The 21,840-nt window shown below is 31.8% G+C and overlaps 1 protein-coding gene and 1 long non-coding RNA gene across 2 annotated transcripts in view; one reads left to right on the top strand and one right to left on the bottom strand.

Moving 5' to 3' along the window:
* Positions 1 to 21,840, top strand: part of LOC144849945 (CMP-N-acetylneuraminate-beta-1,4-galactoside alpha-2,3-sialyltransferase-like) — a 125,040-nt gene that overhangs the window by 86,375 nt on the left and 16,825 nt on the right. The gene's annotated exons all lie outside the window — the stretch shown is intronic.
* The window catches only part of LOC144849955 (uncharacterized), a 36,939-nt gene continuing 35,175 nt past the window's right edge, over positions 20,077 to 21,840 (bottom strand). The window contains exon 3 of the long non-coding RNA XR_013614032.1: positions 20,077 to 20,367. This is a non-coding gene — a long non-coding RNA (uncharacterized LOC144849955). The remainder of the gene's footprint in view (positions 20,368 to 21,840) is intronic.

Below are 21,840 nucleotides of genomic sequence, written 5' to 3'. Positions count from 1 at the left end.
ATAAATCGGTCAATTAATAACAAAGTTACATTGAAAAAACCTCCAAAAAATAGCTGTTTTTTGGTGATTTCGTGCCGTTTAGCGGAAATCGCCCGGATTTTTGGGTACATAAAACAAATTGTAATGACAAGACAAACATATACACAAGATGCTCTACATAAACAAAGTCTTTGGGAGTGGAGTTGTAATTTTGTCCTTAGAAAAAATCCTGACATGTGACGGGACTTGAACCCAGGACCCTTGGAGTGGTAGCCAAGCATCATAACCACCAAGCCACAACTCCACTCATAATTTCCATGCGTCATTGAATTTCCTCATCGTCGATGTATTGAAGTATTCAATAGAGTGAATTCTTTCGAGAATAAAAAATTAAGAAATAACACTAAAAATAAAGAAAAATTTAACTATTATAGGTATCGTTGTCGAATTTTAATAGTGGTCATAAATGATTTGGCAATCATGCCGATACATGTTTAGCCAAATATGGAATGAATATTTTTATATCGTGAAAGACATTAAAGCAATTATTATTATTATTAATTTGATATCATCTTCTTTATAGCTGATCGGAAGTTTCCCATGTACAATGCCACTGTCTATGAATTCATAGTAAGACATCGGCTTTACAACACGTCTCACTCATTATATATGCACATTGTAACACATAAAAATGTTTTCAAAGGCTGTATAAAAAGTAAACCCAACAATTCGGAAGATGTTGTGATTTGTCGATTTAATTGCATTGTGTTGTATAATGGGAACTATAATAGTGTATAATTAAGAACCTTAGAATCATGTCTGAGGGGTAGAGCCAGTAGTAATGGGAGAGTTAAAAAAGCGGTCCTGCCTTTTGATGGTATGGCCCTGCAATATGTGGAACACTGAAGCTCTCTCTAGTATTAGTTTACAATCAAAGTTAAATACTGGTCATCAGCTAATTCTCTGCGAAAATCATCCAAGCTAACTAACTACCGGCCAATTTCTTTGACAGTAGTATGCTGCTAGAGCATATCATTCACAGTTCAACCGTGCAACACTTAAATTCATGTTGCTTGACCTGCCTGAAGCATGGCTTTCACAGACTCAAAGTCGCCGTGCAAGTCATGAACCCAGATACTCAAATTGTGTATTGTTACAGAAAGCTTGTGCTTAAAGTTACTGCGATATGCAGTACAATCAACACATTTTGTGGAATTCAGACACTAGATGTCACAGCCACCAGAAGTTCAGAATTCCTAAAACCAGAGACAGCATTTTTGTCTTTGGAACACACTATCCCAAGAGCATATGGAGTCAACATCACTAGAGGGAATCAAGTATCTCTGCTGTTAACCTAAACTAGAAATCCAATATAATCATAGAAAATATAAAAGAAATTTAGAAGCTAGTCTGCTTAAACGAGGTCATGTAAAGGGAGATTTTGATGATAAATATAATGTGACACCAGGTGTAAGAGTGTCTTCCCTGGTGTTATGTACTTCAAGAAACGGTCTTAAAACCGTTGTTATTCGTGGTATACATCAGTGATTTTAGTGCTACAATATGTCGGAGAATAAACACAGAAGCCAAAGAAAGAAATCGAGAAGCTCGGCTGCATAAATGTGACCAACCAATGCTCTAACGAGGTTCTGGACACAGTAAAGTGCTTCATAAATGGATATTTTGAATATCACTGATAATAAAAATACCATTATTGTTTTGGAAAAGCCGTATAAAAGTAATCATATTAACAAATCCTATTTTAGATAACAGAATGTCATGAAGCAACAGTGATTTAAAAGTATTACGAATGTAGAATATTGTTGAATTGAATGTCACAAAACAAACAAGGCCATATTACTGCAGTCGCGAGCTCAAATTTGAGTTAGTGTTTACCGACCGATCAGCCGACCAACCGACCGACATAGTGAACATAATAAACATAAAAACTATGGCATTTCTGTTTCATTAAAGTTTTTCAATTTGTTTCTGATCAAGAGAAATGTTTTAACTTTCAGAATTCATCTTACACTTACACTTTCTGTTGCTGTAATATGTATTATTCTTCACATTTTATTTTGTATGGCAAATATTTTTCGTTTGCAGAAGTTGAGACAAGTCGACATTTTCAACATTGTAACGTAATTCCTACGTTATTATTTAGATAAGTGTGGATATTACTACACTCTACATCGGTATAACAAATGTGTATTTCGTCGACCTGTGTCAGTAAATTATTTTCATTTATAGAATGTCTTGCTTTCTTGCTCAACAGCATTAATAAATGCACCATAATGAGCTTGAGCAGTGGGAGTCTAGGTACATTTACTACTCCTTCGATCATCGTGCCCATACATTAAGATGATATATCGATCCCAAGTGACATGTCATGTACATTTTGCGTGCGCGATGCAATTGAAAGCCTAGAGACTACAACCATCACCATTTTCTCTTATATAAGACAGCATTTGGAATTAGCGCACGCAAGATTTCTTTTATCATTGAATTCGTGAATATAACGGCCATTTTTAAAAAAGCATTCTGCTAATTGTAATGAAAAATAATATTAGATATTATTAATTAGGTCTTTTTGGTCGAATAGGTCGAATATAAGTTAGTTTTTTGTTTTATTTTCAGAAAACCTATTATTTTTGTATGTAAGAACAGAAAATGTGCTTTTTCAAATAATCTTGTATCTGTAAAAGTTATTGAAACCCTTAAATAGAGCTGGATATTCTTAATTTATGAACTACAGTACATGACCATGAACATTTGCCCGGAGCCGGCCTTAATTCACGCGTTCGGTTACTACAAATTGTATTATATAATTACAATATTCAGCTTTTCATCTGCGTGTTGAATTCTTAAATTGGTTTTATGCCTTGTGCGCTACTAATCAGAAAATAATAATATATTTCTAAAGCTTCTTGCAAAAAGTGTTGAATAGTAATGTTATAAGAGTGGCTTATTTCTTTACAAACTGTCTTGAATATTGATGGTGTCAGTACATCTTTGTAGTTGGAGCCATGTCATGTATTCTGTCGAGGATTTACCGTAAAACGAACCCATCTGTGGTTTGCAAAAGTAATCTCGAAATGAAGCCAATCTCGAAATCAAGCCCACTGGGCTTTTCTTGTATTTATTCTACAATGTATTTTTCTAAAATAATGGTAGTAACTGTAACTTCTTCTTATTTTCTTCTTTGGAAAAGAAAGTCTCAATATCTTTTTATCCTAGTAGCAATTTACACATTGCATTCATTTTTCAGTTTGCCAAAGTAATCTTGAAAAGAAACCCCCTTCGAAAAGAAGCCCACCCAAAAGTCCTAAAAAAGAAGAATCACATAGACTTCTTTTCGAGGTTTTACGGTATATAATTTACAATTCAAATGTATTGGTATATCTAGTAGTATTGCAATATTAATATAATATATCTTATATAATTAATAATATAATATTTATCTCTTAATCTTACTTTAAGAAACCCACCCAAGAGTCTAAAAACGCCCATGGGCTTCTTTTCGAGGTTTTACGGTATCTAATTTACAAATTCAAAGGTATTTTTAAAGTAGTATAGTAGTATGCAATACTAATGATATAAATAAATATAAATATAAAAATTATTATTATGACAATTTATCCCTCGTTAAAGGTTTGAATTTGAAAAGGTACTGATAATTCTTAAAATTTCGCTATTTGGAAGAGCACCAACGATTAACATGGCTCCAAATATCTACATAATAATATATAACTCGTGGTACTTTTATGAAACTAACTATCTAGGCCTATATAATGGAATTCTTGATTCGACCTCATTCACTTGACTGGATGCAAACTATCTATTTCTCCACAGGTGTTTCTGAATTACGTTGTAATACATTTAACTAATGCATTTCCGCTTTACTTATTTTAGCTGAATACTTTTTTTTCATATAAGAATTCTATGAATTCACTATGCATCACTCTATATTAGGAAAGGCTGTATATATATATATATATATTTCATACTAATAAACAATCCATTTTTTCGGACAAACTTTCCTTGTTTCCTAGAGACGACATTTCATAATTTTAATTAAACATTCTACAATACTCATACAAATGTTCACAATAAACTCGTATTCGACCAGGTCTTAATATTATGTAAATAATCAGGGTGTATCATCGATCACTCTTATATTAGGAAACAATGCTCACAATATTACTATATTATATTTGGTAAAAAGCACCCCTTTCCACTGTACTGTTTAAATTCAAACAATATCTTTTCAACTTTACCAATGCTATGAAAACACATTTTAAAATGTTCATGATTAACAGAATTGGTATTCGAGAGACATTAAAACAATACTATACTTATGATTATTAATATTATTATTATTATTGTATACCGGTACTGTTTTTTAATATTTATTTTTTACTATAGTTTATTATGTTGAATATAGGGCCTACAGATTCACGTTTTAATATTACATAGATTATTATAAATTATACAGAATTTAAAACCTGCCATATTTTGTATGCATATTGTTGTATTATAAATACACACAAATTCTAGCTATAAGAAGTCCGTATTAACACGCCTGGGAGCAAAGCAAAGCATGCTGTATAACACAATATTAATGAATTCTTATACAATTTCTGATTGGTTAACCGAGACGCGGCTCATCAATCTTGGCATTCTATAAAAAGATAGTATTCATAAAATACCTTCCTAATGTTTACGACTATACATTTTCATGTGGCTATGTAATGAGCCTAATATAATGTTGCATTATGCCTAAAACATGCACATGTGAATAACGCTATATTATACAGTATATCGAACCGCTATTTTATTTATAATATTTAATTTCGTTCCATTATGAAACAATAATTGTTTTTTAACAACCACGATAAGACTAATTATTTAAAATAAATGAAATTGAATAACATATTATGAATTGACTACCATATACATTATTCGAGACATGTCATTACTTGAATTCCATTATGTAAAAATAGAATATTATTAGGATTCCGTATCTTAATTTAAAGATCCGTCATTATTATAATGTCACATGTTCGTCAACTGTTAGATTAGGATAATGAACAATGTCACATGTGACACTGTACTTATGAATGTGCCTATGATTCTACATACATTATGTCATTGCTTGGATACTCTAAAAGAATCGGCAACGGTAACGGTTTTCATGATTTAAAGACTAAATATAAAATAGTTAGAATAGTGGAGGTGTTAGGAACATGTTTCTAAAAAAAACTTGTGTTAGTAATCTATGTAATATCCCTGATCATTATATCATTATTCTTAAAAAATCAAAAGGTTGTAGTTTATTTTGAATAATCAACAGATTAAGTATTTCTGTAAGAGAAGCAGCGTCCGGTACATTTAATTTAATTATAATTATATTTCGATATTTTATTGATTATAATATGCCCATTAATAATACCCTGGAGAGAGCAACATTGGAACAAAATGCAATCATTCATCAAGTAGTTAATAGCTATTTACGTGGCATTACAGCAAACATTAATTTGATAAACCACGCATTATTCAAATTAAAACCTTCAAAATACAATATAGGCCTAGGCCTAAAACCACTTTATGACAATGAAGCTGAAGGCCCCGAGTAAATCATTCAATACCCACACTATACGCCCACAGTCAATGGTCAGGCTTGAATATTGCTATTATTGTGTAAAACGCTTTCTTGTATCCAGTGTGTTCGTTAATGGAGCGTCCACAACAATAACACCACTCGGTGTTTCATCTACCACAAGGACATTTTCGCTTTCTTTAAGTCATTAGTGACGTTCATGAGAGGATGAACAATGCAACATTATGTCTTGTTATATAAGAATTTGCACGTCTTTTTATTCATTAAGTATATTCATTGTAGCTTTATTAAGGTGAAAATCATTACTGGTTACTGCGACTCATAATACGTTTATCTAGAAAATAAACACGTACATGAAAAGTGAAAGGAAAAAATATAAAGAAAACCAATGAATAAACGTCGCAATTTGAAATGAAACCACTAAACCAGAAGTTAAAACAATAAGTGTGTTCATTATTTTAATGTTTGAATTGATTAACTATAGTATGACGGAAATGTTTGCAGCTATATAAATGAATCACTTACTAGCCTACTATGATTTTGATTTATCTCCACTTCTGTCCTACGCAACATAAACCCCTTGTTTCAAGTCTACAAACAACTAGAAGTTTTGGAACTGCGAGGACATGAGAAGTATCACATACAGTACTATACGGTAATGCGTACCCAAACTAATAATGTTTATATAAGTTATTACCGTACTGTTGCTGGAATAACACTGCCTTTGAAAAATTACATAGTAAAAATGCCAGAAACTCTCTGGTGCAGAATTTTACGTCTAAAAATAAAGATCAGAAGAAAAACTCCAGTTACAGTATTTAATATTTAAATATCCGCAGGCAGTATGGATCATACAGTAGTTCGAAACCCCTTTTAAATATTCTTTCTATTCCTTTACTCAAAATGAGAAAAAAAAAAGAGAGATACCATGTTCAATAGAACATGAACCTAGTCAGAGTAATCTGTGACACTAAAACTGTACTATGTTATTTCTGGTTCTTTTGAAATTTCGACCATACTGATCCCTTGTGACCTTTTGAAAAAAAATTTAAAAAATCGAAAAAAAAATCGTAATTGCAGTGTGAAAAAACAAGGAGCGAAAGGAAAAAAATACGACTTAAATTTCGACCTATGTGACCTAAGTTAAGAACATAAATGAAAGGAAGGAAGGAAATCAGAGTTGTCGTCGGCAATTGTAGTAGCGTTTTAAAATGTTGCCAAAAGGAAGAAAAAGAAGCGACTGAAAACAAAACCCAGTCAACCTGACTGGATAAATAATAAGTAATTTAAGCTTCAATAGATAGTTCAATTATTCATACTATTATTATTTTCATTTAAATATTAGTAAAGCATCAATTTCCATAATTCCATTGATTATTCATCTTAATTTATACGAGATAGTTAATTTCCCATATAAAATTCATTTCCTATCGTGTTTTCACACTGCAATTACGATTTTTTTTTCTTTCACTAATACAATTCATGGTAATTTTGCTTAAAGTAGTACATAGAATGTAGCACCGATTCTACCATCGTGACTACCGAATAAACATAATCATACAGTATGAATTTATGTACAACTAGAGGGTGTTTTCCCTATGTAATTTTATATAATATTCCCCACAATAATATACTCGGGTGCTTTTTATATTTAATTTAATCTTTATTAATTTGCAGTATAATTTTTATTTTGCTACTGCACCTTCACACGCGCAGTTCGAAAATACACAAAAAACTAAAATGGCTATCAACACCAACAGCCAACTTAGTTAAAACCAAGAAGTTGCAAGGTGAACCCGTGAACTCATCGTGAACCCGGAAATTACTTACTACCGCGCACAGTTGAATATCTACCGATGAAATCAGAATTTTTTTTTCAAAACCCTGTATAATATCTTCCTAAGATAGAAATATAGAACAATATCGTAATAGTGGAAACTAATGTTATCAAATCTACGTTTCGCTGTACATCTAGATAGATAAGGCAGGTATATCCAAGGCGGAGATTTTCAATTGTACTCGCCTATGTCAGAATTAACCATAATTTATATATAGATGCATTGAAACATGATACGTGACGTGTCTTCAGGCCCATTTACACTAGGGCGATAACGATCGCCGATAAAAATATTTTAAAAAGAATTTTAAAAAGTGTTCATCCTAGAACTATAGGATTATCATCTATGCTGCCTTTGATAAAAATAATATTTCCACACGTCCAATCAAATTACGTCATCATTCGTAAGAGCAATAATATAGTTACAATACAACGATATTATTTTTTTTTTATTGATCATGACGTAATTTGATATCAAATACAGCATAAATGATTATCCTATAGTTCTAGAACGAAAACTGTTCTAATTTATTTAGTTTTATCCAAGACAATGTATGTTTATCTATTTATCGTCGATCGTTATCGCCCTAGTGTAAATGGGCCTTTAAATCTGAATTCACACTATACTGTATGCCCATTAACATTACATTTTATTTTTTCATCGGTTTTTTTTCTAATCTAGCTTTTATCCGCAAAAGATCAGATAAACTTATAGTTATTCTTCACTAGATAGAAGAATTTTACAATTATAATCATTTTTAAATACTCTTCCAAAAAAAAAATATCTAAATGTGTCAATGCAAGTTATGTAATAAATATAGTTATTGACATTTTGTTTTAATGTATAAAAGAAGTTATTTATTATAACTATCGTAATGTTTAGAAAATAGAGAGATAGGCCTACAAAAAACGACTATTTGTGTTTCTTAAACATCAGCGTTTGTCGTGGTTTTGCACACAATTCTCAACAAAGACAATTCACCATCAATTTATACACAGCATCAATCCCGGCAAAACATTAATTGAAAGTTCAAACAATTGCTTCCGGTACTAGGCATTCTAAAGTTTTAAGTTTAAAATAAGTTGGTCAGGTGACTAAACTCAATGTAAATCAAATACTGGCAAATCATGTACATAAAAAGTAAAAAAGTTATAAATAATCTACTATAATCTATAAAACATATAATGGGCATGTTTGTTCTAATCTGTGACTACTATAGAAAACTGAAATTAACGACGTGGATTTATCGATTAAATTGATTTCTTTTCCTGTAGGTTAAGAGAGCTAACAAATTGTTACGAAGCCAATATTTTGCTTTTTTCCGAGGGACGACTGTAGTTGCTGCTAAATCTATCAAATAAATTGTCTGCTTAAGTATTACTCGCTCATCTGTTATTCTTACAAAATGGAAATAAACTTGATACGCTCTAGAAACGCATTGCCATAATGGGGATCCGGCAAGGCATTTCTTGTTCTCATTATTCTAAAAACAACAACACACATTATTAGCAGTTGAACTTGTAAGCATGTATGATGAAACAAGTAAGGTCAAGAGGTCTTAAGTCTGTTGATGCTTTTCTGCTGGATACTAATATCAAATAGATGTTGTATCTTTCCCCCCTAAAATTATCACATTTTTTGTCATATATTATCATCATATTAATTAGGAAGACAGTGTCAGTGTGAATACTCAGAAAATGGTATAGTTCGTGGAAGAATTAGTAGTATTAGTAATAGTATGTAGTAGTAGCAGTAGTAATAGTAGTAGCAGCAGTAGTATCAGTTGTAGTAGGAGTAGCAGTAGTAGTAGCAGCAGTAGTAGCAGTTGTAGTTGTAGTAGTAGTAGTAGTAGTAGTAGTATGTAGTAGTAGCAGTAGTAGTAGTAGTAGGAGTAGTAGTAGTAGTAGTATGTAGTAGTAGCAGTAGTAGCAGTAGGAGTAGTAGTAGTAGTAGTAGTAGTAGTAGTAGTAGCAGTAGTAGTAGTAGTAGTAGTAGTAGTAGTAGCAGTAGTAGTAGTAGTAGTAGTAGTAGTAGTAGTATGTAGTAGTAGAAGTAGTAGTAGTATGTAGTAGTAGTAGTAGTAGTATGTAGTAGTAGAAGTAGCAGTAGTAGGTAGTAGTAGCAGTTGTAGTAGTAGTAGGAGGAGTAGTAGTAGTAGTATGTAGTAGTAGCAGTAGTAGTAGCAGTAGGAGTAGTAGTATTAGTAGAAGGTAGTAGTAGTAGTAGGAGTATTAGTAGTAGGTAGTAGTAGTAGGAGTAGTAGTTGTAGTAGTAGTAGTAGTAGTAGTAGTAGTAGCAGTAGTAGCAGTAGTAATAGTAGTAGGTAGTAGTAGTAGGTAGTAGTAGTTGTAGTAGTAGTAGGGAGTAGTAGCAATATTAGTAATAGTAGGTAGTATGTAGTAGTAGTAGGTAGTATGTAGTAGTAGTAGTAGGTAGTAGTAGCAGTAGTAGCAGTAGGAGTAGTAGTAGTAGTAGTAGCAGTAGCAGTAGTAGTAGTAGTAGTAGCAGTAGTAGGTAGTAGTAGGAGTAGTAGTATTAGTAGTAGTAGTAGTAGTAGTAGGTAGTAGTAGCAGCAGTAGTAGCAATAGTAGTAATAGTAGGTAGTATGTAGTAGTAGTAGGTAGTATGTAGTAGTAGTAGTAGTAGGTAGTAGTAGCAGCAGTAGCAGCAGTAGTAGTAGGAGCAGTAGTAGGAGTAGGAGTAGTAGGTAGTAGTAGCAGTAGTAGTAGGAGTAGAAGTAGTAGTAGTATGTAGTAGTTGCAGTAGTAGTAGTAGCAGTATGTAGTAGTAGCAGTAGTAATAGTAGTAGGTAGTAGTAGCAGTAGTAGGTAGTATTAATAGGTAGTATGCTGTTGTAGCAGTAGCAGTAGCAGAAGTAGTAGTAGTAGTAGTAGTTGGAAGTTTTAAGGCCCTAGGTCTACTTACTATTTGTTCAATTAAAAGTACTTTCTTTGTCATTCAGCTAATGCAAAATGTATTTATTACATGAGGAGTAGGAGTAGGAGTATTAGTAGTAGGTAGTAGTAGTAGGTAGTAGTAGTAGGAGTAGTAGTAGTAGTTGTAGTTGTAGTTGTAGTTGTAGTAGTAGTAGTAGTAGTAGTAGTAGTAGTAGTAGTAGTAGTAGTAGCAGTAGCAGTAGTAGTAGCAGTAGTAGCAATAGTAGTAGTAGTAGTAGTAGTAGTAGTAGTAGTAGTAGTAGTAGTAGGTAGTAGTAGGTAGTAGTAGTAGGTAGTAGTAGCAGTAGTAGGTAGTATTAATAGGTAGTATGCTGTTGTAGCAGTAGCAGTAGCAGAAGTAGTAGTAGTAGCTTGGAAGTTTTAAGGCCCTAGGTCTTACTACTTTTTTACTTACTATTTGTTCAATTAAAAGTACTTTCTTTGTCATTCAGCTAATGCAAAATGTATTTATTACATGAGGAGTAGGAGTAGGAGTATTAGTAGTAGGTAGTAGTAGTAGTAGTAGTAGTAGTAGTAGTAGTAGTAGCAGTAGTAGTAGGTAGTAGGTAGTAGTAGGAGTAGTAGTAGTAGTAGTAGTAGTAGTAGTAGTAGTAGTAGTAGTAGTAGTAGTAGTAGTATTAGCAGTAGTAGGTAGTAGTAGCAGTAGTAACAATAGTAGTAATAGTAGGTAGTATGTAGTAGTAGTAGGTAGTATGTAGTAGTAGTAGTAGTAGTAGGTAGTATGTAGTAGTAGGGGTAGTAGTAGGTAGAATGTAGTAGTAGGTAGTAGTAGCAGTAGTAGTAGTAGTAGAAGGTAGTAGTAGCAGTAGTAGTAGTAGAAGGTAGTAGTAGCAGTAGTAGTAGTAGTAGGAGTAGTAGTAGTAGTAGCAGTAGTAGTAGTAGTAGCAGTAGTAGTAGTAGTATCTTGTTTTAAGGCTCTAGGTCTACTTACTATTTGTTCAATTAAAAGTAATTTCTTTGTCATTCAGCTAATGCAAAATGTATTTACGGGTTTGCTGTAAAATTGGCAATATTCTAAATAAAATCGATAAAGATTATCAACGGGTCATGCACAAGTCACCGAACGTGCTAGAATCGGAAGTAAGGGTCAACTCTATTCTCTATCTACAAGATCATGATTTCCTCAAAATGTATCCAGATACAGTCTTAAAGATAATGCATCCGATATTGATTTAGTAATATATTCAGTTTATTAGTTTAATTATTATAAAAAGTTCATATGAACACCCGATTCTCGGTACTGTATCTATTTCCGAAGTATCATAGGAATAATTGGTAATACAACATCACATGTATTTCACATGTATCTAGTAGTAACCTAACCCTTAACATAATCTTACATGATACAGCACCACATGTGATATAAATGGGATGCTGTATTACCCAATATTCCTATGATACTTCGGAAATAGACAGCATGTGGAGATACAGCACTGAAAATATAATTCATAGAGCAGAGAGGCGAACTTTGTTCCGTATAGTATTTTTAAAATAATATATAAATAATTAATTATACATAATTATGTATAGATAACGGATCATAAACTTCTACATTATAAATAATGTAATAATAATAAAGCATACAGCTAGCATATTAGTAGTAGGTATATGTAAGGTGAAACCGTTTAGATGCTTGCGATGTTATTGCGATTTCTAGGTTTTCAAAACAAAATACATAATAAATACAAACTATGTAGGCCTACAAACATACAACACAATATGTTTTCATTTTATCATTTTCTGTGTGCTTGATAATTACAACTTGTTATTTCTTTATTATTTGTTGCTATACATTGATTAGATTCAGTTTTATTTATGAAGATATGCATAATTAATTGTGGATTAAGAGTAGACAAACCGTATAGTATGGTGTGTGTAAAGTCCACACTATCAAACTTTATGTGACAAAAAAATGTGATGTGTCCAAATTTGAACATGATGTTGTCATATCACAACCATATTTAAGCATATCACTACCATATTTGGGCACATCACATTTTTTGGCTTAAGGTGTTACAACTCCATCATACCATCATAGCTGCACTTTATACATTTCTACTGCCTACATTACATAATAGCATTTAACTAAATATTATGTTTATCGTGAATGAAAAAAAAACCCAAAACACGCACTGATATACAGATCCATGGGATCAGTCAACAATAATGGCCCGTTTCTATTGAGGAGGGTAATTTGGTTTAAACCCGAATTTTTGAAAGAATTTTGTTTCTTGCCAGCAGAAATTGGTTTTGAGAAAAAAATTTTAGTAGCTATTGCAGCCGTTTCTACTAATAATTATTAACTACTATTATTAGACCACTGAATCTTTTAAGTAACTACATCATGTCGTTTTTCGATTTAAAAAACGTGTGAAATATACCGTTCTATGCATGCTACTGCAACATGCTACTAATACTAATGATGTTTGGAAGGAAATAATTTATCTCAAAATTATATATCAGTAAGTTAACGTTAATCATAAGTAGCTGTGCGAATCGACCGTATGAATACATTACACAAAAATGCACTGAATAAAAAGAGTTGATAGGATGAAAGATATTTCGATATTATAAACCTCTCGGGTACTCGATTAACGTAACTAAATAAATTATCATTATAATCTACATTCTATTATCGATTTATGTTCAAATTGCTTTTATATCTGATGTCGTTGGGTTAGTTTCATAAAGAAAATATATAGTAAATATACTTCAGGATTGTTGCAGATGATATTGCTTTCAATTATAATTGGTTAGTGTTGCATACGATAGGCATTTTAATTAATATTATAATTTATTTTTTTTAAATATTTTTTTCAAATAAAGAACATACCATATGCCTTCAGTGTGCTTCTGTACTAAGAATCTGAAATACTAAACTACTTTAAAATTATTGTCAATACTATCACAATGAATTATGTTATACTTATACAATTAATTATTATAATTATGAATTAATTGCGAATAATATTGCGAAGAGCTTGTCTTCGCAATATTAGGGCCTACATAACAAATTCAGTGCTAACTATTGGGTATGCAATAGTGTCTTCAATCGTTTAAATGAGAGAACATATTGCATGGTATGTGATATGAAATCAACCAATCAAATTCCGAGGATACGTCATGTAATGACATATAATGTTAAGTATAGATATAGCATATTTATTAGGATGAATCGAGTAAATTAAATGCAATGGTTATACGCTGATAGTGAACAAGAGAACAATTCGCATTGAAAATTGTATTAAATTATCGGAGACGGCCGGCAGATGCTGTATAATGAAAGCATTTACTGGCCTGTGGTTTATATATTCGCATACTGATTAATATACAATACGCTGTGATTTAATGCGATTATATAGTATGTGAATGATTTACATAGTGTCGTCTGATTTATACGGTGGATTGTGATTTATGTATAGTATATTATCGTCTGATGTATACAGTGTGATCTCATGATTTATACATGATGACGTAATAAGATCTATGAAATAATTATTTCGGTGTATAATAAATAATCCAGTATAATATATTGCAAGTCATTTTATTTTCCATTAATATTCATCTGCAAAACCCTTTGCCTGGAACAAAAGAAATGCCTGTCGAAAATCTGGGTTGTAATATAAATTCAAAAGCTTGAAGGAATCATGTACTTTGAACAAAAAGTGTTGATTTTGGGAGAGTTTTTAATGCACAGTTGATTTATAGTAAAATAACTGATATGGAATTAAATAGAATTATGTCATTGGACGACAATAATTATATGTGTATAATAACATTAATAAGCTTTACTGTAAAGGAGATGTAATCATTCATTTGTTACATTATGATGATGTCATACAGTAGTGTGATTTATAGCAAGTACTGTGATGTCACAAAGCTTGATTTTCCGTATGGTGATATCACAGTTGATTTATACTGTGCGATGATGTCACAGTTGATTTATACTGTGCGATGATGTCATAGTCGATTTATACAGTTTGGTGCTGTCACAATTGATTATACCGTGTAATGATGTCACAGTTGATATACATTGTGGTGATGACACAGTTGATTTTTACTGCATGCTGGTTTCACAGTTGATTAATAAAGTGATATATACTCTGTGATGATGTCATAGTTGATTGATACAGCGTGGTGATGTCACAGTTGATTTATACAATTTGGTGATGTCACAGTTGATCTATACAATTTGGTGATGTCACAGTTGATTTATGAAGTGTGATGATGTCACAGTCGATTTATACAGTGTGGTGATGTCACAGTCTATGTATACAGTGTGGTGATGTCACAGTCGATTTATACAGTGTGGTGATGTCACAGTCTATGTATACAGTGTGGTGATGTCACAGTCTATGTATACAGTGTGGTGATGTCACAGTCTATGTATACAGTGTGGTGATGTCACAGTTGATTTATACAGTGTGGTGATGTCACAGTTGACTTAGACTGATTTATACTGTGTGGCGATGTCATTGGATCATAATTATGCTGTATAAAATGTATATATAATATGCTATGGTGTGTCTGCACAGAATGTATACCATTTATCATGCATGCAGTAGTATTTATTATGAATGAGATGGTATAGTATCGTAATGATATTTCATGATAATGGGCCTCAACATTCATATTGCATATTAAATTATATATTAGTATAATGTTGCATATTGATTTATATAGATTTGATGGTGATTAGTTATTTATTATGATTTATATTAGTTTAATATCATCGGTCTATGAATTTGTCAATATCAACACTATTAGTACCTTATACATATTGTGTGACGTTGCGGACAAAATATTGGGGATGAGCAGTTGAAAATACTGAATCACGATAGCTTGCCTCACTCGGCGCTTGTCGTACATCATATGTATAATATATCAAACTCATCAGTGGACTCTATGCATAATAATATTACAAGCATATACAGATTGGGTTTTATGATTTATGGTTTGACTGATGATAGTAGCTTGATGTATTTTTTTTATATACATATAGAAAATGATTGTATATTAATGGTACGTAATAATTGTTTGATTTGAAATTATATGAGTATATCCGACGACAATTATGTACAGAATATGGTGGCCGGTGATGTGTGACAGTGTTGATGTATACATTATCATGATGATACTAATAGTGTATATAGAAATGATAGTGAATCCATTGCTAATTTGTATTCATCATTTGTTTTGCATCAAATACTGCAGTGTAGATAAAACATCGCATACTGTACGGTATATACAATGGCGTGTATAGTATTAGCTGAATGTATTACCAAAATGAATAGTTGCAAGTTAAATTGAGAATATGAAATATTCTCCTCATTCAACGAATATGAAATTAAAACTTGTACTAGCTATGAATCTGTGTTTTTTTGTCATATACGCAAATTTAAGACAGCTACCTAAATTGTCTGTTATTCCCTGATTCTGAAACAAATTCGACCTGTCAATAAAAGTGTCTCTTTCTACCTTCGAGAGCACGTGCGTAATAATATTAATATACATGGCTGATGCTTCTGAGGTTTTTGTACTTGCATCTATACACTGATTATTATTGAGCTTTTCAGGAAATTGTCAGGCCACACACTCACTTACTGTATACACACTCTTATGTAGATACATACGTATAGCACTTCATCATCCAAAAATCGTTTACAGCGTTAAAAAAAAAAAAAAATGGATGTGCGATACGAACGAAACCAGTCATATAGAGATTGGTATAGGCCTATCGTCCAAATATAATTTTGACAAAGCAAGACGTCTCACCAGGAAAGAGTGCTCACACATCCCTGGTTTTACGATATGGCAAATAACAAGAAGCATTAATTACATAACAAGAATCATTTATTTGATCGAAACTAGATGAAGAAATGTATATAGAAATGGATATACCATCCAAATTAAACATTTCTACAAAACATGACACCTTTTAAATAAACATACCAGTGGATTAGTATAGTAGTATAACATTTTTACGATACGCAGTATTAGACAACACGCATGGTTGTACAATATGTAATTTTACGACAAGTAACGTTTTTACGATACGAATGTTTTACACATACATATGCTGTCTTGCAATACGTAAAATTTACGTATAATTATTACGTGTTAATGTGACGAAACTTTGATTTAAGGCGTGTCTCGGCATACATTCTTAAACTAATACAGATTCTTTATTATTTTGTGTCATTTGATGAAATAGATATATTTGTAGTGATGACGTATATATGTCATGTTGATTATAACGGATAATTCAGTTAGGTGTACATTAATGTACAATAGTGTATGCTTTATTGGTCTATTCATTTAGACAAGTTGTAGATGTTATATACCCGTACACATTTGTTGAACAAATAAATGACAAAAAATGCAGGTTAGAATTGTTGGATATAATTTAAGAGCATAGGAGAAATTAGGGCTATTAGATCACGAATACTACTAACGCGATATATCATCAGTGGACGAAGTTGTTTTAATTCTAGTAGGTCGATTGAAGACATTTTGGTGAGACTAAAGAGGGCAGTACACATAGATACCGTATGTAATGAAGGTCAAGTGGCCTTGTGTAAAGGCCCATTTACACTAGGACGATAACGATCGACGATAAATATGCATTTTTCATACATAAAACAACAGAAATATAAACATTTTTCATCCTAGAACTATAAGATAACCATATATGCTTTCTTTGATGAAAATGATATTTCCACACGTCCAATCAAATGACGTCATTATTGGTAAGAGAAATAATATCGTGGCAATACAACGATTATATTGTTTTATAAATCATGATGTCATTTGATTGGATCTAAAAAAATATTATTTTTATCAAAGATAGCATAAATGATTATCCTATAGTTATATACGAAAATCTTTCTAATTTCTTTTGTTTTATGTAAGAAAAGTGCATGCTTATATATTTATCGTCCATCGTTATCGTCCTAGTGTCCATCGTTATCGTTAAGTGCCTTAAGGAGTTACTACACAATGAAGAGTGGAATTAACTAATGGAGAGCAGCTATGTTAGAGTTGTTATATATTATATAATGTCTTTCATTCTCTTTGTTAATTCACGATTATAAGGTTTTGTGACGTTTTGTCAATTTCCTGATCATCTCATTAGCAAAGGAACAAAATGTAAAATATTGACTGGTTGGTGGTAGGAGGTGGGATTTAGTGGTGGAAGCTGAAAATGTACATATTCGAGATAGATAGTTAGACAGATAGATATTATTAGCCTAGGCCTACAATATAGCCATAGCCAGTCATGCTTCGTAAATTTTTTTCAACTCAGTTAAAGGTGGCTATGACCTAAAGTTATTGTTTTAACTTATATAGTCTCCTTCCATACAATGCAAACAAAAAAAATGTTTTTCTTTTCCCTCATAATTCATGCATTTTACGAGTGTGTGGAAAATAAACTGATTACTGATTACTGATAGGGGAACTAGTCTCATTTCAGGCTGTGTTATTACATTAGCCTACTGTGTTTAATAGGAATAATGTACTTCTTGTGCAAAAATTAAGTTTATTTACTATTTTTTTCGTATTTTAGGCTAACTTGATATGGAGTAGGCCTAGGTTTACAATTTTTCTAATTAGATGGCTGTAGATTGCCTTCATTATACTGTAGTTTACTGACCTTAAGTTCATTTCAATACTATGATTTAGCAATGCATAATAATGATACTAATCAATGAAGTGATTAACGTACAGAATAATCGTATTACAGAAGTCAAGTGGTTGAATATTGAGCATGCATATCATTTTATGCATTATAGCAGCATATGTAGTGGCAGAACGCCTCGTACTGTCTGTATGCCTATTTGGGCCTAGTTATTTTAAAATTCTACTACTTGTAGACGACAACTCTGATTTCCTCTAAACTTGGTCAGTATGTGATATATATAACTTAGGGTCAAGGGTCAAATAGAGGTCACTATGGAAAACGGTTGAATTATCAGTTGGGCATTTTATTGATTTTTTATACAGTAGGGTCAGTCTTGTGTTAAATTTCAACTCAAAATAAGAAAGGTTTTTCAAACGAATAGACAGTACAGTTTTTTTTTTCATTTTGGATCAGAGGTCATTCTCGATGTTTAGTATAGGGGGCGCTAAACTAACTAATTAGAAAGAAGAAAGAAATGTTTACTCTGGGCTAATTTAAAATTTGTCTATTGTAAAAATCATAGCATTTTGAAAGCTTATGGTCACGGTCACAAAATTCAACTGACTGGGTTTATGTTCTATTGAACATAGTAGCTCTAGTTTTCAAAATGGCCGCCTATAACAACAAATTCTCATATATCTTGGTAACTAATGAAGGTAGAGACTTATATTTGGTCTCAAAATGTTCATAATATAGACACTTTGGCGAAAAATGCTATTAGTAAGCAATTTTTTCCTAGATTTGTGAAAAATTTCCTAACTAGCCCTAACTATACGCCAAACATTTGGTTTGCCGAAACCTGTTGACACGATAATTTGATCTATTATCCATTCTTATAATACTGCCCCTATAATTTCATAATTTATGTCATATTTAATCTAATGAATTATTCATAATTTACCTAATTAATGCATTATTGTTGTAGGTATTGTAAACATTGTTTCACTGCTATGTTTTCGCAAGGGTTGAAAGCGTTTTGTTTTAACAATCGTTTTTAACTATCACATAAACAACTTTGTTTATTATTATTTACACCCATTTCGCCAGATGCTAGTGACGTATTCGCGGTTTTACCATTTCCTTTATTATTGTATTATCATTATTGTATTACTCGAAAAATCCAAGAAAAACATCCAATTCGCATTGCTCTGTTGCAGATTACGTTGGTGGCGACATACTAAGAAAGACGAACTTTATACGTATATCACACACATCTCTTGATAAAATCCGCAAGATAGTTTTAATTAAGTGCAAGAGCTATAGATTACATTCAGTTGATAGTGAAATATCATATTGGTTTTGGACGATTAAATAATAGGTCAATGGTTCAATTTACAATAGCAACTAACACGAGTTCTTTGCAGTAATCCTCCATATATAATTGTTCATGACTATCTACCGCCATAATTCTAAAATTTAAATTTTATCCTGTCCATAATTTTTAAATATAGTAATAGTAATTCTTTAAAAAAAACAGTAGAAAAGATTCAAATAATACAAATACTGTTATATTACTACTATGAATTCAGTGAGTTAGATGAACCAAATAAAGAAAGACTTACAAGGACATGTAGACACTAACACAATAACAAACCATCCTGCCATAAACAGACAAAAATGGAAACAAATTGTGGAAAGGGTAATGTCGGAAGACGGAAAACGTTATGAAGAAGAAGGAAGATTATCCAAGTCGAGCAATCGGTAAGGTTTTGTACGTGTTCCGAAGAATTGTGGTGCATTACAGTAGAATAGTTGATAATTGAAATTAGTACGTATACCTAATATAATGGAATGAAAAAGAAATAAATGTCTTCTGTCTTATGCAAGTGTTAGCCTCGGTATGGAATAAGTGCACGGTATCATAGTATAGCTAACGACGAGTAAAATAGTCAAAATTAACCATACTAACAAGTATGTGTTTTTCTTTCCACTTAGAAACATTTATTATAGCATTGAATTAAGTATTAGTCGTACTGCTATGTTCTAAGTTTGCATTGGGTTTTCATAAATAATTCCGCAATATGATAAAGAATATCGTTACACGTCTACTCTGTCAAAATCAACTTGTTGCAATTTATATTTTTCAGTTCAATCTTGATATTACCACTCGCATGCGAGGCATCTTGTTAAAAGTCTCTGTCATTAACATAGTATGTCCTACATACTGTTTAATCAATGCAGTTAGTTGCACGCATAAACACAGCCTCTGGTGTTTATTATGATCAAAGCGGATATTGCATACATTTCAACGTTGAATTATACTGACGGATATTGGCGTCTTGCCTGGATTATCTAAAAAAACGAGTTCCAAATAATTAAACTAAATTAAAAAATGATCCATTACAAATATGATTGTTCGCATTATTACCGATATTCCACTTACATATACGTGGACAAATTTCGATCCAGATGTCGAAAGTTCAATTAATGATAATTATTGCTTTTGACCGACATATTATAATTTTAATTTAATTTGATCTGAAATAATAAATAATGTATGAGAGATGTTCCCACGTGGAAGTATCTCAAAGGCTTGAAAAAATACGAGGGCGCACGAGGAAAGTATGAATCAGAGCCATATTGAAAGAGTTACATTGCGTTCCCGGATTTTAGAAAGTCACGTGGTACATTATCGACCATCTTTGTGTCCAAACTATTCCTATGCAGAGTATGGAGTTGAAAAAATATATAACGTTCAAATGACTTAAACTACCGAATTTCATATAAAAACAAACCATTTGTTTAAAGGTTTTTGTTAAAATTATGTTACTGCGAACATGAGTTTAACCAACAACATGTAAAAACACGCGCAGAGCGTGCATGGAGCGGGCAATATTTTGGACACAAAAAATGGCTTCTAATCCATTAATGTCGGAACTCTTCTAATGATGGCTCTGTCAAAGCCTATGTTATGTCAACGGTTTCTGCAAGCCAGTTCTTCAATTTCAATTCAGTAGTCCTCGATTGGAACCCATCAATCTTATTGGATGTATTTTTAAATTTTATTTAGAGGGTTAGGTTATCTTACAATTTTGGATTTTCAGAAAGCAGCTTTAGTACGAACATTCAAAGAAATTAATGGGTTAGCCTTATAAATCACATGGGCAACTATATATCAAAATATGCATTCCAGCAAAACGTAACTAATGTACTATTACAGGTAATGAATTCTATAGAACAACTACTTTGGCGCGATTGTGAATTTTCCACTACACGCCGAGTAATTTCCTATATATGGCCTTTTTCAGTGGCATTTTGATCATGATTATTGATGACATTAAGAGATTGAATATTGAACTACTCATGTAATATCTTTAAATGTTTCTATTAATAGCCGATTCAAAATTGAAACGGCGTTGCAACGATATATTTCAATAATGGCAAATATCGTTTTTCAATGTATTTTTTTACCATAAATTAGAAAATTGTAATTTATAGAATAATATTAATCTCATTAGAATTACTATTTAACTAGACAGCAATAAATACTGTGTTCCGAATAATATTTTATGCTAATTTTCTTTTAGATGTAGATTTGTTTTGTATAAAACATATTTCGAGCTCAAGTATTTTTATTATTTAAAAAACATGGTTAAAATTAAGAAAAACCAACTGAGAGTTCTTAAAACCCATCTAAACAATATTCATGCTAAGCATAAATTATATCAGCAAAAAGTAGAAAATCCAAAAATTTCCTAATTAATATTTGTGGTTTTTAAGAATTATTGTCTTATTATTAATGTTTTTTAAAAGAAAAACAGAAAA

Source organism: Antedon bifida, chromosome 8 (assembly GCF_963402885.1).
Source record: "Antedon bifida chromosome 8, ecAntBifi1.1, whole genome shotgun sequence".
NCBI lineage: Eukaryota > Metazoa > Echinodermata > Crinoidea > Comatulida > Antedonidae > Antedon > Antedon bifida.
This window is presented reverse-complemented; position numbering and strand designations above follow the sequence as displayed.